The sequence below is a fragment of the Somniosus microcephalus genome, chromosome 4 (genome assembly GCF_052327205.1).
Source record: "Somniosus microcephalus isolate GS21.2 chromosome 4, FLI_Smic_1.0, whole genome shotgun sequence".
Taxonomy (NCBI): Eukaryota; Metazoa; Chordata; class Chondrichthyes; order Squaliformes; family Somniosidae; genus Somniosus; species Somniosus microcephalus.
The window spans coordinates 119053287-119068849 of record NC_140990.1 but is presented as its reverse complement, the minus strand read 5'-3'; positions in this window follow the sequence as shown (position 1 = coordinate 119068849).

The window sequence follows — 15563 nt, the reverse complement described above, 5'->3', positions numbered from 1 at the left end:
TCGTATCCGAATTGTGCCACATAATTGTGCAGCTGATACTTAAAAACGTGTTGGTTGATGGGACAGGTCCTGTTAGACCCATAAAGCATGGTATTTGTGGTAGTAGTGACACAGGAGGCACCACCAAAACCTCATACTGGATTCGTACTGGTTTTTCCCATGCTCTGTTATCTACAAAACACAATTATTAAAGTTACAAGTTATAATTCAGTTGTACAATCATTTCAAGTGACATTACATCTAATCAACAAATCATGGACATAAAAGTCATAGAAACAGAAAAATAGGAGCAGGAGTATGCCATTAGAGAAGCGTGCGATAAGAGCACAGCTGTCATCATGGGTGACTTTAATTTACATATTGATTGGACTACCCAAACTAGTAAAAATTCTGAGGAGGAGGAATTCCTAGAATGTTTTCGGGACGGTTATCTGGACCAATATGTCGAGGAGCCGACTCGAGATCAGGCCATTTTAGACTGGGTATTGTGCAATGAGAAGGGACTTATCAGCAATCTTCTTGTACGAGGCCCCTTGGGTCAGAGCGATCATAATATGATCGAGCTCTCAGTCGAGATGGAGAGTGAGGAAATTGAATCAGAGACTAAGGTCCAGAACTTAAATAAAGGGAATTACGAGGATATGAGACGGGAATTGGGTAAGATTGATTGGGTGGTGTTTCTGGGGGGATTGACAGTGGATAGACAATGGCAAGCATTCAAAGATAGAATGGAAGAATTCCAGAACATGTTTATACCGGTTTGGCACAAAAATAAACCTAAAAAGGTGACTCAACCGTGGATAACGAGGGAAATTAGGGACAGCATAAAATCAAAAAAAGGGCATATCAACTGGCAAAAAAAAGCACCAGACCGGAAGATTGGGGGCAGTACAAGATACAGCAAAAGAGGACAAAGGGATTAATCAGGAAGGGGAAAATAGAATACGAAAGTAAACTTGCAGCAAACATAAAGACAGACTGCAAAAGCTTTTATCGGTATATCAGGAGGAAAAGACTGGTAAAATCCCAAGTCGGTCCCTTGCAGTCCGATTCGGGAGAATATATAATGGAGAATAAGGAAATGGCAGACCAATTAAACTCATACTTTAGTTCTGTATTCACAAAGGAGGACACAAATAACCTCCCAGGAATATCGGCAAACATAGGGACTAATGAGAGGGAGGAGCTGACAGAAATTAGTATCTCTAGGGATATGGTGCTGGGTAAGTTGAGGGGACTGAAGGCCGACAAATCCCCGGGGCCTGATAAACTACATCCTAGGGTACTTAAGGAGGTGGCCCTGGAGATAGCAGATGCTCTAAGGATCATCTTCCGGAACTCCATTGACTCGGGAACAGTACCCGTGGATTGGAGGGTAGCTAATGTTACCCCAATATTTAAAAAGGGGGGTAGAGAGAAAGCAGGGAATTATAGACCAGTAAGCCTTACATCGGTTGTGGGCAGAATGCTAGAGTCCATTATCAAGGATAAAATAGCGGAGCACTTGACAAATGGGGAAAGGATCGGACAGAGTCAACATGGATTTACAAAGGGTAAATCGTGTTTGACTAATCTGCTGGAATTTTTTGAGGAAGTAACTGGTAAAATAGATGGGGGAGAGCCAGTGGATGTGGTGTACCTTGACTTCCAGAAAGCCTTCGATAAGGTTCCACACAAAAGATTATCATGCAAAATTAAGGCTCATGGGATTGGGGGCAAAGTATTAACGTGGATAGAGAACTGGCTGGCGGATAGAAAACAGAGAGTTGGAATAAACGGCTCGTTTTCGGAGTGGCAGGCAGTGACCAGCGGGGTGCCGCAAGGATCTGTCCTGGGACCCCAGCTGTTCACAATATATATAAATGATCTGGATCAGGGAATTGGATGCAATATTTCCAAATTCGCTGACGACACTAAACTGGGAGGAGGGGTGGGCTCTGATGAGGATGTCAGGAGGCTACAGTGCGATTTGGACAGGTTGGGGGAATGGGCGGATACGTGGCAGATGCACTATAATGTGGATAAATGCGAGGTTATCCACTTTGGGGGTAAAAACAGGAGGGTAGATTATTATCTAAATGGCAATAGATTGGGAGATGGGGAAGTGCAGAGGGACCTGGGTGTTCTTGTGCACCAGTCACTGAAGGAGAGCATGCAGGTGCAACAGGCGATTAAGAAGGCAAATGGTATGTTGGCCTTCATATCAAGGGGGTTCGAGTATAGGAATAGGGATACCTTACTACAGCTGTACAAGGTGCTGGTGAGACCGCATCTGGAGTATTGTGTACAGTTTTGGTCGCCCCATCTGCGGAAGGATGTTCTTGCCATGGAAAGAGTGCAACGGCGATTCACCAGGCTGATACCTGGAATGGCGGGAATGACCTACGAAGAGAGATTAAATAGTTTGGGCTTGTACTCACTGGAGTTTAGAAGATTGAGAGGGGATCTCATCGAAACATATAAAATTATGGCAGGCCTGGACAGGCTGAATTCAGAGAGAATGTTTCCAATGGCCGGGGAGCACAGAACCAGGGGCCACAGTCTAAAAATAGCGGGCAAATCATTTAAAACAGAGATGAGGAAGAATTTCTTCACTCAAAGAGTGGTGAGCCTGTGGAACTCCCTGCCACAGAGGGCTGTGAAGGCTAATTCAATAAATATTTTCAAGAGAGAATTGGATATATTTCTGAAGGCTAAGGGGATTAAGGGTTACGGAGAAAAGGCGGGGACGGGGTACTGAACTGGTAAGATCAGCTATGATCTCAGACGAAGATCAGCCATGATCTCATTGAATGGCGGAGCAGGCTCGAAGGGCCGAATGGCCTACTCCTGTTCCTATCTCTATGAATCTATGAATCTATGAATTTGGCCCTTCAAGCCTGCTCCGCCATTCAATATGATCAAGGTTGATCCTCTATCTCAATACCATATTCCCGCTCTCTCCCCATACCCCTTGATGCCTTTTGGGTCTCGAAATCTATCTCTCTCCTTCTTAAATATATTCAGTGACTTGGCCTCCACAGCCTTCTTTGGTAGAGAATTCCACAGGTTCACCACCCTCTGAGTGAAGAAATTTCTCCTCATCTCAGTCCTAAATGTCCTACCCCATATCCTGAGACTATGTCCCCTCGTTCTAGACCCCCCCCCCCCCCAGCCAGGGGAAACATCCTCCCTGCATCCAGTCTGTCTAGCCCTGTCAGAATTTTTATACGTTTCAATGAGATCCTCTCACATTCTTCTAAACTCTAGTGAATACAGGCCTAGTCGACCCAATCTCTCCTCATACGACAGTCCTGCCATCCCAGGAATCAATCTGGTGAACCTTCGCTGCACTCCCTCTATAGCAAGTATATCCTTTCTTTGGTAAGGAGACCAAAACTACACACAGTACTCCAGGTGTGGTCTCACCAAGGCCCTGTATAACTGTAGTAAGACATCCTTACTCCTGTACTCAAATCCTCTTGCAATGAAGGCCAACATACCATTTGCCTTCCTAACTGCTTCTGCACCTGCATGTTTGCTTTCAGTGACTGGTGTACAAGGACACCGAGGTCGCTCTGTACATCAATATTTCCAAATCTAGCACTATTTACATAATACTCTGCCTTTCTGTTTTTCCTACCGAAGTGGATAATTTCACATTTATCCACATTATGCTGCATCTGTCATGTATTTGCCCACTCAATCAACTTGTCTAAATCGCCTTGAAACCAATTCACAATCTCACCTGGTTTCGTATCATCAACAAACTTGGAAATATTACATTTGGTTCCCTCATCCAAATCATTGATATGTATTGTGAATAGCTGGGCCCCCAGCACTGATCTCTGTGGTACTCCACTAGTCACCGCCTGCCACCCTGAAAAAGACCCATTTATTCCTACTCTCTGTTTCCTGTCTGTTAACCAATTTTCAATCCATACCAGTATATTACCCCCAATCCCATGTGCTTTAATTTTGCACAGTAACCTCTTATGTGGGACTTTATCAAAGGCCTTCTGAAAATCCAAATACACCATTAATTTCTCCAGCACTATTTTTTTAATAATACTAAGTTCCTTTAATTCCTCCTTTTCACTAAACCCTTGGTTCCCTAGCATTTCTAGGAAGTTATTTGTGTCCTCTTCCGTGAAGACAGAACCAAAGTATTTGTTTAATTGCTTCCCATTTCCTTGTTCCCCATTATAAATGCTCCCATTTCTGACTGTAAGGGACCTACATTTGTCTTCACTAATCTTTTTCTTTTTACATACTTGTAGAAGATTTTACAGTCCACTTTTATGTTCCTTGCAAGTTAACTCTCATACTCTCTTTTTCACCTCTTAATCAATCTCTTGGTCCATTTTTGCTGAACTCTAAACTGCTCCCAATCCTCAGGCTTGCTACTTTTTCTAGCAACTTTATATGACTCCTCTTTGGATCTAATACTGTCCTTAATTTCTTTTGTTAGCCATGGTTGGGCCGCTTTTCGTTTTGTATCCATCTTGTGGATAATTCTTGCTGATATGATTTCTGCTTAGCCGCAATTATCCCAATCCAAATTCTTCAACTTCAATTTCAATCCCTCTAACAGGTACCAGCGTGTTTAACTCTATTCTGATTGTTTCATTAATTAGATAGTTTCTCGATGGAGTATGTGTCAATGCTTTAAAAGTTGTCTCGCTCTCCTGAGCCACACTAGCCATTTCATGCCGTATTGTTGTCAAGTAACTGAGCATGTCTGAGACCCGTTCTTCAGTGCAAATTCAACATGCATTTCCGGATGGTAATTGCTTCATATGTAACATTTGCATACTCATATCGGTATCTCAATATCGTGCCAAACCTGTCCTCCAATACAAGCCATTCTCGGGCTTATCTTATCTTGTCTGGAGATCTTTGTTCATCTTCCTCTGCATGGTCTCGATGTCTTGGGTAGTGGCCGGACTATCAAATTCAGTTTTCTTAAAAAGGTCCATTATAGGCAGGGACACAAATGTCTCCAAGAGAAAGCTATCAATTTACTATTCTTAGCTACACTTTCCTGACTGTAGAAAGTTTTGAAAATTCCCATTCAGTAGTGTAATTCTCCAGTTTCAATCTTACACCCTCAATCACTTCCTGTTAATTTCCATTATCTCATTCATGAGCCCTGGAGAAACGTTACTGTCCAGTACAATATTTAAGATTGAAAACATAGATCAAATGCTCTCACTTAGTCCAAGTTAGCACTTTTTATTTATCATTAATTTAGAGGATCTTTTATTTTCCCAAAAGTAACCAAATACATAGTGCCTGAGTCCATTTTGTTATTTCAAAATTATCCCCAAACTCAAACAGCAGTACTGTTGGACTGACCGGTTTTGTCAATGTTCAATTTCATTTCTATCAATTTATCTTATCAATTCCAATTTCAGAAACAAGTGATTCCCAGGCTAGGTGGTTTACACAGTGTTTTAACATTAGAGACAGAAGTGCTACAATTAGTTTACAAGGTAACTTCCATATAACAAAAGAAAGAAGAGAATCCATTGTGGCCCTGCTTAAGAACCCAAGGGGTTAATTTATCAAATCATAATTTTCCTTCTGTCACTGTGGGAAATATTAACTTAAAATTAAGAAACTTAAATTTAATAATGTCCAATATCTATAAATTTCATTCAGCAATACTAAAGTTGTTGCTCGGTGAACTTAAACAGCTGTCAGGGGAAAGGGTTAACTTGTTTGCAGGTTTTAAGAAGGTGGAGCAAAACATTGTCAGGCGCACGCAATTGCGTCACTTCACGTAAATTAAAAAAAACTTTCCTAATCGAAAAAGACAGTTGTGTTTTCACACTTTAACTAAACATAGAACAGATAAAACAAAACAAAATTGCACATAACAGTAAATTACGTCATATTTCTTCTTGTCCTTTCTTCAGATGCCTTTCCAAAATACTGTAAAAACATTGAATACAACTGGTGAAAAATTAGTTATTCACATTTAAACAAATCAAATCAAACTGCCTTGGAAATTTTCACCATCGCAACCACAACTCCAAGGTTAAATCTTAGATTGAAACTTAATCTTTTATTAAACAAACTTTTTGTTTTTCTCAGTTTTTCCACACCAGCCAAAGTTTTTTTTCAATTCTGGGTGCACAATCTTATTTGCACATTCTTAAAACTTCCAAAATCCAAGACAAGACAAAAGTATTAAACGCTTTTAACACAGTTCAAAGTTTTTTTTTTTTAAGATTCCTTAACTCAGCAATCTTGTGTTTTACTTGTCTCGGCACAGATGTTAATAACTTCCATGTCGGTAAAACTTTAGGTTTCTCTCTTTTTTTCCTTTTTCTTTAAATCGGCATCTCAGCAGTTTAGGGGTTACTTGAGTTCTAGTTAGGACACTAACTGGTTTCTCAATATATGCGGAACCGTCCAGCGGGGGTTTTCCGTGTCACTGCTGACATAGGCTACGGGGGCTGCCGCTGGTTGTGCTCCTGCTTGTGCCTGGTCACCGTCAGCAGCTGGTGGTGCATTAAGAATCACCTGGGTGTGAGTCAGCACATTAACTGGGGCTTTACCGGGTGTGGGCTCGACCGCTGAGGTTTTTATGATATTGGCCTCTCAGCCAGGTCGATGGTGGTATACGAAACGGGGGTCTTTTGGGAAGGGTGTAGTAAGGGAGGATATAGTTCTCCGCTGAACTCCACGCATTGTTTATCATAACTCGCGGGGGGATCTACTCCCGTGACTGCCGCTGTTAAAGCCCGTTGTTTACCCAGCTGGTTGTCCAACTGTTGTACAGTAATATGACACTGCCTGTGGTCCGACTCCCTTTGGGGTTGCTGAAGAGCCTCTCCCAGGGCTCCTCGTGAATCATTTAATTGTCTGGTAAGATGGTCATTGTCTTTTGTTAAGGAGGCTACCTGACACCTAGCATAAGAACATAAGACATAGGAGAAGGAATCGGCCACTTGGCCCCTCGAGCCTGCTCTGCCATTCAATAAGATCATGGCTTGATCTTGGGCTCAAAGCCACTTCCCAGCCTGCTCCCCATAACCCTTCACTCCCTTATCTTGCAAAAATCTGTCTATCTCCACCTTAAATATATTTAATGACCCAGCCTCCACAGCTCTCTGGGGCAGAGAATTCCACAAATTTACGACCCTCTGAGAGAAGAAGTTCCTCCTCATCTCAGTTCTAAAAGGGCGACCCTTTATTCTGAGACTGTGCCCTCGAGTTCTAGATTTCCCCACGAGGGGAAACATCCTCTCTGCATCTACCTTGTCGTGCCCCCTCAGTATCTTATATGTTTCAATAAGATCACTTCTCATTCTTCTAAATTCCAATGAGTATAGGCCCAGCATGCTCAACCTTTCCTCATAAATCAAACCCCTCATCTCTGGAATTAACCTAGTGAATCGTCTCTGAACTGCCTCCAATGCAAGTATATCCTTCCTTAAATAGGGAGACCAAAACTGTATGCAGTACTCAAGGTGTGGTCTCACCAATACCCTGTACAATTTTAGCAGGACGTCCCGACTTTTATACTCCAACCCCTTTCAAATAAAAGCCAACATTCCATTTGCCTTTTTGATTACTTGCTGTACCTGCATGCTAACTTTTTGTGTTTCATGCACAAGGACCCCCAGGTTCTTCTGAACTGCAGCATTTTGTAATCTCTCTCCATTTAAATAATTTGCTTTTTTATTTTTCCTGCCAAAGTGTATAACCTCGCACATTCCCACATTATACTCCATCTGCCAAAAGTTTTCCCACTCACTTAGCCTGTCTATATCCCTTTGCAGGTTCTTTGAGTCCTCTGCACAACTTGCTTTCCCACCCATCTTTGTATCATCTGCAAACTTGGCTACATTACACTCGGTCCCTTCATCCAACTCATTAATGTAGATTGTAAATCGTTGAGGCCCCAGCACCGATCCCTGTGGCACACCAGTAGTTACCGTTTGCCAACCGGAAAATGACCCATTTATCCCGACTCTCTGCTTTCTGTTAGTTAGCCAATTCTCTGCCCATGCTAATATATTACCCCCAATTCCGTGAGCTCTTATCTTATGCAGTAACCTTTTATGTGGCACCTTATCAAATGCCTTCTGGAAATCCAAATACACCACATCCACTGGTTCACCTTTGTCCACCCTGCTCGTTACCTCCTCAAAGAACTCCTGCAAGTTTGTTAAACATGATTTCCCTTTCACAAATCCACGCTGACTCTGCTTGACTGTATTATGATTTTCCAAATGCCCTGCTACTGCTTCCTTAATGAAGGACTCCAGCATTTCCCCAACGACTGATGTCAGGCTAGCTGGTCTATAGATTCCTGCTTTCCGTCTCTCTACTTTCTTTAAATAGGGGTGTTGTAGGAATTGACAAATTCCTACGAATAACTGAAATCGACACAGGAGAACAATTAAACAGGTCTTTACTCAACGGAGATGCCACGAGGACTGCCTGGGCAGTCACGTGGTTTGCGACATGACGTCATCGCGTTTACCCGCGTTTTCCCGCGCTCTTAAAGGGGCCACGTCCTGTACATACAAACTCTATATATGCAAAACACAGTTATGCTTAACACAATGGTACAGGTTTAGGCTGGTGTTAAAACATCGTTAAAGAGAATTATGTACAGTGATCCAGAGTCACTCAGTGGTTCTGCCACATGCGCCCCCCCAGAATTTGCTTTAATGGACAAAGTCAAACGGTGAGGGGGTCTGACAAGCCTGTCAGAACGACTCCTGTACTCTCGAGGCGGAGGCTGCTGGGCGGCCGGTGGTTTGGCGGGCGGTCGCACTTGATCTGCCGTAACGACGATGGGTGGCCGACCCCGTCTCGGCGGTTGTGCTGTCTCGACGGGGCGGTCGAGGTCTAGATGTGCTGGCTTTAAGCGGTCGACCAAAATGTGGTCCGGTTTACCACCGATATCTACCGTGAAGGTTTTGTCCCCTGCTTCCAATACGCGCAAGGGACCGGTATATGGGGCCTTGAGCGGATCTCTATGTGCGTCATGGCGAATAAAAACGTACTCCGCCTTGTGAAGCTCCGTGGTGCGAAGTGGGCACCGGTGCAAAACATCTGGCCGCCTGTTGGTGGCTAGCAAGCTGGGCAGTCGTGGACCACGGCCCATTCGATATTGGTAGGAAATCCCCTGGGACTCGCAGCGGCTGACCATACACCAGCTCCGCTGATGAAGAGTGAAGGTCTTCTTTGGGGGCCGTGCGAAGGCCCAACAGAACCCACGGTAGCTTGTCTGCCCATCCAGCGTCCTGGAGGCTGGCCCTCAGGGCGGCTTTCAGTGATCTCTGGAAGCGTTCACAGAGGCCATTCGCCTGTGGGTGATGGGCTGTGGTGCGGTGTAATTTGACACCGAGTTCCTGGGCCACTGCATTCCAGAGTTCGGAGGAAAACTGCGGTCCCCTGTCTGACGAAATATCCGCGGGCACTCCGAAACAGGCAACCCAGGAGGAAATGAATGCCCTGGCCACGTCCGCCGAAGTAGTGGAGGACAGGGGGACTGCTTCCGGCCATCTGGTGGTGCGGTCAACCATGGTCAGGATGTGTGAAAAACCATGGGAGGGTGGGAGTGGTCCTACCAGGTCCACATTGACATGGTCAAAACATTGCTCCGGGGCTGTGAAGGTGGCCAACGGAGCTTTGATGTGGCGCTGTACCTTGGCCTTTTGGCAGACCACGCTGGTGTTGGCCCAGTCGCGGACATCCTTGTGCATGCCGTGCCAAACAAATTTCGCTGACATCAGCTTTTGAGACGCCTTCATTCCCGGGTGTGACAACCCCCATGTATGGCGTCGAACACTTTGCGGTGGCAGACGACCGGCATGATGGGGCGAGGATCTTGTACGGAGATGTCACACAACAGCATGGTACCTGCCGAATGGAACTCGACGTCGGCCAACTGGAGGCCAGTGATGGCCGTTCTGTACGCTTGGACTTCCGAGTCTGAGGCTTGGTCCACTGCCATGAGGGCGTAGTCGATGCCCAAATGAACTGTATTGACGATTGCACGGGAGAGGCAGTCTGCCACCAGGTTGTCCTTACCAGCCACGTGCCGTATATCCGTGGTGAATTCGGATATGTAGGTCAGTTGATGTTGCTGTCAGGCTGACCACAGTTTGGCGGTCTTGGCCATTGCAAAAGTTAACGGCTTGTGGTCTACAAAGGCGGTGAAAGGACGTCCTTCCAGAAGGAACCGAAAATGGCGGATGGCCAGAAAAAGGGCGAGCAACTCCCGGTCCAACGTGCTATATGCTCTCTCGTTCTGCCGTAGTTGACGGCTGAAGAATGCCAACGGCTGCCACGCCCCATTCACCCACCGCTCTTGCACGGCACCGACTGCGTAATCCGACGCGTCGATGGTGAGGGCGATGGTGGCTCCTGGCAGCGGGTGCGCCAGCATCGTCGCGTTGGCTAAGGTGCTTTTGGTGTCGGCGAACGCTCGGGCCATGTCATCCGTCCAGTCTACCGGGTTCTTGCCAGTCTTGCCTTTGAGGGCCTCGTACAGGGGCTGCATGAGTAGTGCTGCCTTAGGCACAAAATGGTGGTAAAGGTTTACCATGCCTAGGAATTCCTGCAGGGCCTTTATGTTCTGCGGGCGTGGAAAGGACGTCACCGCCTCTACTTTGGAAGGTAAAGGAACCGCTTCCTCTGAGGTGATGTGATGCCCCAGGAAATCAATTTGGTGCAGGCCAAACTGACACTTGGCCGGGTTGATAATCAGGCCGTGTTGGCTGAGGCGCCGAAAAAGGGTGCGTGGGTGACAGATATGTTCTTCCTTAGTAGGACTGGCAATTAGAATATCGTCCAGGTAGACGAAGAGGAACTTGAGGTCCCGCAGCACGGAGTCCATCAGGCGTTGGAAAGCTTGGGCGGCGTTCTTTAACCCAAACGGCATTCTTAAAAACTCAAAGAGGCCGAATGGGGTGATGACTGCGGTTTTCTGGACATCTTCTGGATGAACTGGGACCTGGTGGTAACCCCAGACGAGGTCGACTTTGGAGAACACCGTGTTCCCTGCCAAATGGGCGGAGAAATCCTGGATGTGGGGGATAGGGTACCGATCAGGAGTGGTGGCGTCGATAGTCGCTGCATGGCCGTCATCCGCCGCCAGGCTTCGGGACGATATGGAGGGGTGAAGACCAGGGACTATTCGACCGACGAATAATCCCTAACCGTTCCATGGTTGCGAACTCCGCCTTTGCGACCGCCAGCTTGCCAGGTTCCAGGCGCCGGGCCCGCGCGAAGACCGGGGGGGCCGTTGGTGGTGATGTGGTGTTCCACACCATGTTTCGTGGCTGTGGAGGAGAACGTGTGTCTCGTCAGGTTGGGGAATTCGCCGAGCAGGCAAGCGAACTCATCAGGAGTCGGGAACGCACAGGAGACGGTGCGTGACGTAGTGTTACTGCGGTAACACGGAAGAGAATTAAAGTTGCTGCGTTGATCAGCCGCCGGTTCCTAACGTCGACCAGGAGGCTGTTGGCGCACAGGAAATCCGTGCCGAGGATGGGCTGGGAAACCTTGGCCGTAACAAACTCCCAGTGAAAACGTTGCCCCCCGAAGCACACACCCAATCGCCGTCTGCTGATGGTCCGAATTGCCCCGCCATTGGCCACTTCAAGGGTGGGGCCATGATTCCCCGTCTGCACATTGAGGGCGGACGCAGGCAAAATGCTGCACTGTGCTCCGGTGTCGCACAGAAAACGATGACCGGAGAGAGTATCGGTGATAACAGCAATTTTCCCATGTTGCCGATCGCCATCGCGGCCGCGGGGTGCCCGTTAGACCCGTTCCCCGGTGGTCGCAGTATCAGTTGTTTGCTGTTTTTTTGGGGGTTGGAAATTGCAGGGAGGGCGGCAACGCCTCGCCTTCACGCCGAACTGCGCGTGGTAGAAACACAGCCCAGCAGGCTGACTAGCTGGGGTGGTGTCTGCGGGGGATGGGTGCCTCGTGGCGGCGCAGTATGGTCGAGTTACCGCAAAAATTTTGTCCGCCTCTGCATCGAGTGTTGCGCGGTCTTCAACTTCGGATCTGGCCAGGGCAGCTTACACCTGTTCAGGCAGTTGGCTGAGGAAAAGCTCGCAGAATAGGAAACATTCCGGTTCTGAGCCCAGTAGTGTGAGCATTTGGCTCATCAACTCTGAAGGCTTGGAGTCCCCGAGCCCGGGCATAGCAAGTAATCAACGGGTGCGCTCCGATTTTGAGAGCCCGAAAACCTGCAGTAACCGCGCCTTGAGGGTTTCATACTTGCGCTCCGTTGGGGGGTTCTCGAGGAGGCTGATGACCCGAGAGGCGGTAGAGCTGTCGAGTGCAGAGACCACGTAAAGGAATTTGGTCTGATCCGCATCGATGTTACTCAGGGCGAACTGGGCCTCGACCTGAATGAACCACGAGCTCGCTTGCTGCTCCCAGAACTGCGGCAGCTTAAGCGAAGCGGCGTTTGCTTCCATGCTGTGCTCTTTTGTGAAAACGTTCACAAAAACGGGGTCACCAATGTAGGAATTGACGAATTCCTACGAATAACTGAGATCGACACAGGAGAACAATCAAACAGGTCTTTACTCAACGGAGATGCCACGAGGACTGCCTGGGCAGTCACGTGGTTTGCGACGTGACGTCATCGCGTTTACCCGCGCTCTTAAAGGGGCCACGCCCCGTACATACAAACTCTATATACAAAACACAGTAATGTCTAACACAATGGTACAGGTTTAGGCTGGTGTTAAAACATCGTTAAAGAGAATTATGTACAGTTATCCAGAGTCACTCAGTGGTTCTGCCACAGTGTTACATTTGCAGTTTTCCAATCCGCTGGGACCTCTCCAGACTCCAGGGAATTTTGGAACCTTGATAATGGAATGGTCCGTGTGACATCACTTTCCAAACAAGAGCCCACAAGACAATGGGTTATCAATAAATGTTAAAGGGATTCAACGCTCTAAAGTTACATTGTGAATAAAGGAAATAAAATGCTGATCAATAATTGGTGAAGATAATTTCTCTCTGTGGAATGTGCTTGCACACATTAAGGATGATGTGTTTTGTTTACACTTTGTGTGAGGCTCTTTTCAGTTGTTCTGTTTAACCCGATGGGCAATACTTGCTGTGTTCTTTAGGACCCTGCGGCAGCCCATCCGGCGGGGCCCGCTGTGTCAGGATATAAAGGAACCGCGCGCTGTTCCTCCTCCCACTGCCTGGGGGAATGGGCCAGATATTTAAAGGGACAGGGACTCCCCTTTCTCTGCCTATTTATAGTTAAAGGGACAGACCCATTTATGTTGGAGTGTCGGCGGACTTCACTAACAGAGCTCCCATTAACAGTCGCTCCCTTCTGTACTGTGCAGTGATTGTAAACCTGTCTATTTCAGTGACTTGAGCCTTTCTGAAATATCTCACTATTTTTGATGATCCATTTGACTTGCTTGTTTAATATTGAAAGTCTTCAGAATTTTGCAGTGTGACGAAGGTTTTGTTTAAAGGTGGAGTGATATTTCTTTCTAAATATTCTGTTCTCACCCTCCCCCTTCCACTTTAAAACACTCTGCACTACTGACTAGGAAGGTACCAAGTTCAATCCTTGATCTGAGCTGTGAGCTGATCTCTGACAAGGCAGCAGTTCAGGGGCTATAATTAACCTCAGTACCACTGGGCTAACTAAGAGTGAGAATCAGCCACTGCCCCTGCTCTTGATGGAGACCCATTGACATCAACTAGGAAGTGTATGGATGTCAATTGAGGGCAGGATTGGACTGCTGTCACTGCTGACACTCACTGAGTCGGCTGATGGTGAGGCTCTAGAATCATTAGAGCACAGCAGGAGGCCCATCGAGCCCGTGCCGGCTCTCTGCAAGAGCACTTCAGCTAGTCCCACTCCACCGTTTCCCCGTAGCCCTACCAACATTTTTCCTTCAGGTACTTATCCAATTCCCTTTTGAAAGCCACAGTTGAATCTGCCTCCACCACCCTTTCAGGCAGTGAATTCCAGATCCTAACCACTGGCTGCGTAAAAAGGTTTTTCCTCATGTCACCTTTGGTTCGTCTGCCAATCACATTAAATCTGTGTCCTCTGGTTCTCGACCCTTCCGCCAATGGGAACAACTTCTCTCGATCTACTCTGTCTAGACCCCTCATGATGTTGAGCTTTATCAAATCTCCTCTCAACCTTCTCTGCTCCAAGGAGAACAACCCCAGCTTCTCTAGTCTATCCATGTAACTGAAGTCCCTCGTCCCTGGAAACATTTTTTCTGGAACAAATCTTTTCCGCACTATCTCGAAGGCCTTCATATCCTTCCTAAAGTGTGGTGCCCTGAATTGGACACAATACTCCAGTTGAGGTCATAAGAAATAATAAATAAGAGCAGGAGTGGGTCACACGGCCCCTCGAGCCTGCTCTGCCATTCAATAAGTTAATGGCTGATCATCGACCTCAACTCCACTTTCCCGCCGGATTTCCATATCCCTTGATTTCCCTAGAGTCCAAAAATCTATCTATCTCAGCCTTGAATATACTCAAAGACTCAGCATTCACAGCCCTCTGGGCCAGAGAATTCCAAAGATTCACAACCCTCTGAGTGAAGAAATTCCTCCTCCTCTCGGTCTTAAATGGCCGACCCCTTATCCTGAGACTATGCCCCCTAGTTCTAGAAACTCCAGCCAGGGGAAACAACCGCTCAGCATCTACCCTGTCAATCCCCTTCAGAATCTTGTATGTTTCAATTAGATCACCTCTCATTCTTCTAAACTCCAGAGAGGTCGGACCAGTGTTTTATAAAATTTCATCATAACTTCCTTGCTTTTGTACTCTATGCTTCTATTTATGAAGCCCAGGATCCCATATGCTTTTCTAACCACTTTCTCAACCTGCCCTGCCACCTTCAACGATTTGTGCACATATACCCCCAGGTCTCTCTGTTCAGGCACCCCCAATGGAATTGTACCCTTTAGTTTATATTGCCTCTCCTCGTTCTTCTTACCAAAATGTAGAGGTGAACTAATTGCACCCAGCCAGATTCAGTTCCTTCTGGAGAGAAGGGGAGACACAGAATCCCAGATGATGTAATGAATGTTTTTAGACAGTAAGGATGAAGGGAGAGTGTGTAGAATGGGGAATTTACAGCTTAGGAGGGACAGGAGGGGAAAGAATGTTGTATAGAAACTAGATTTGTCTGTTCTGAAGGTCTATCCTGTTGTAAACACCATATGAGGGTATTAGAAGGGGAGGATCTGCAGATGAAAACTGAACCCAAACATTGTGTCAAGATCTGACAGATTCATCAGTTTATCTGGACCTGAATATCATCGGCCTTTGGATATAGAAGGAAAAAGCAGCAATCACAGCGGGGAGAAACAGGACAAGTGTTCTGTGCCTGGATCCACTTTTAACAAATTGTCTAGTCTGTGAGACTCGTGCGCCCACCTGAATGAACAGTGTGAATGTGGGAACGGCTTCAGTTGCCAATCTGAGGTGCAAACTCATCGAAACAGTCACGCCAGGGAGAGGCCATTCACCAGCTGAGTGTGGAAAGAGAGCCATTCACTCATCTCACCTATTAGCACACAAACATGTTCGT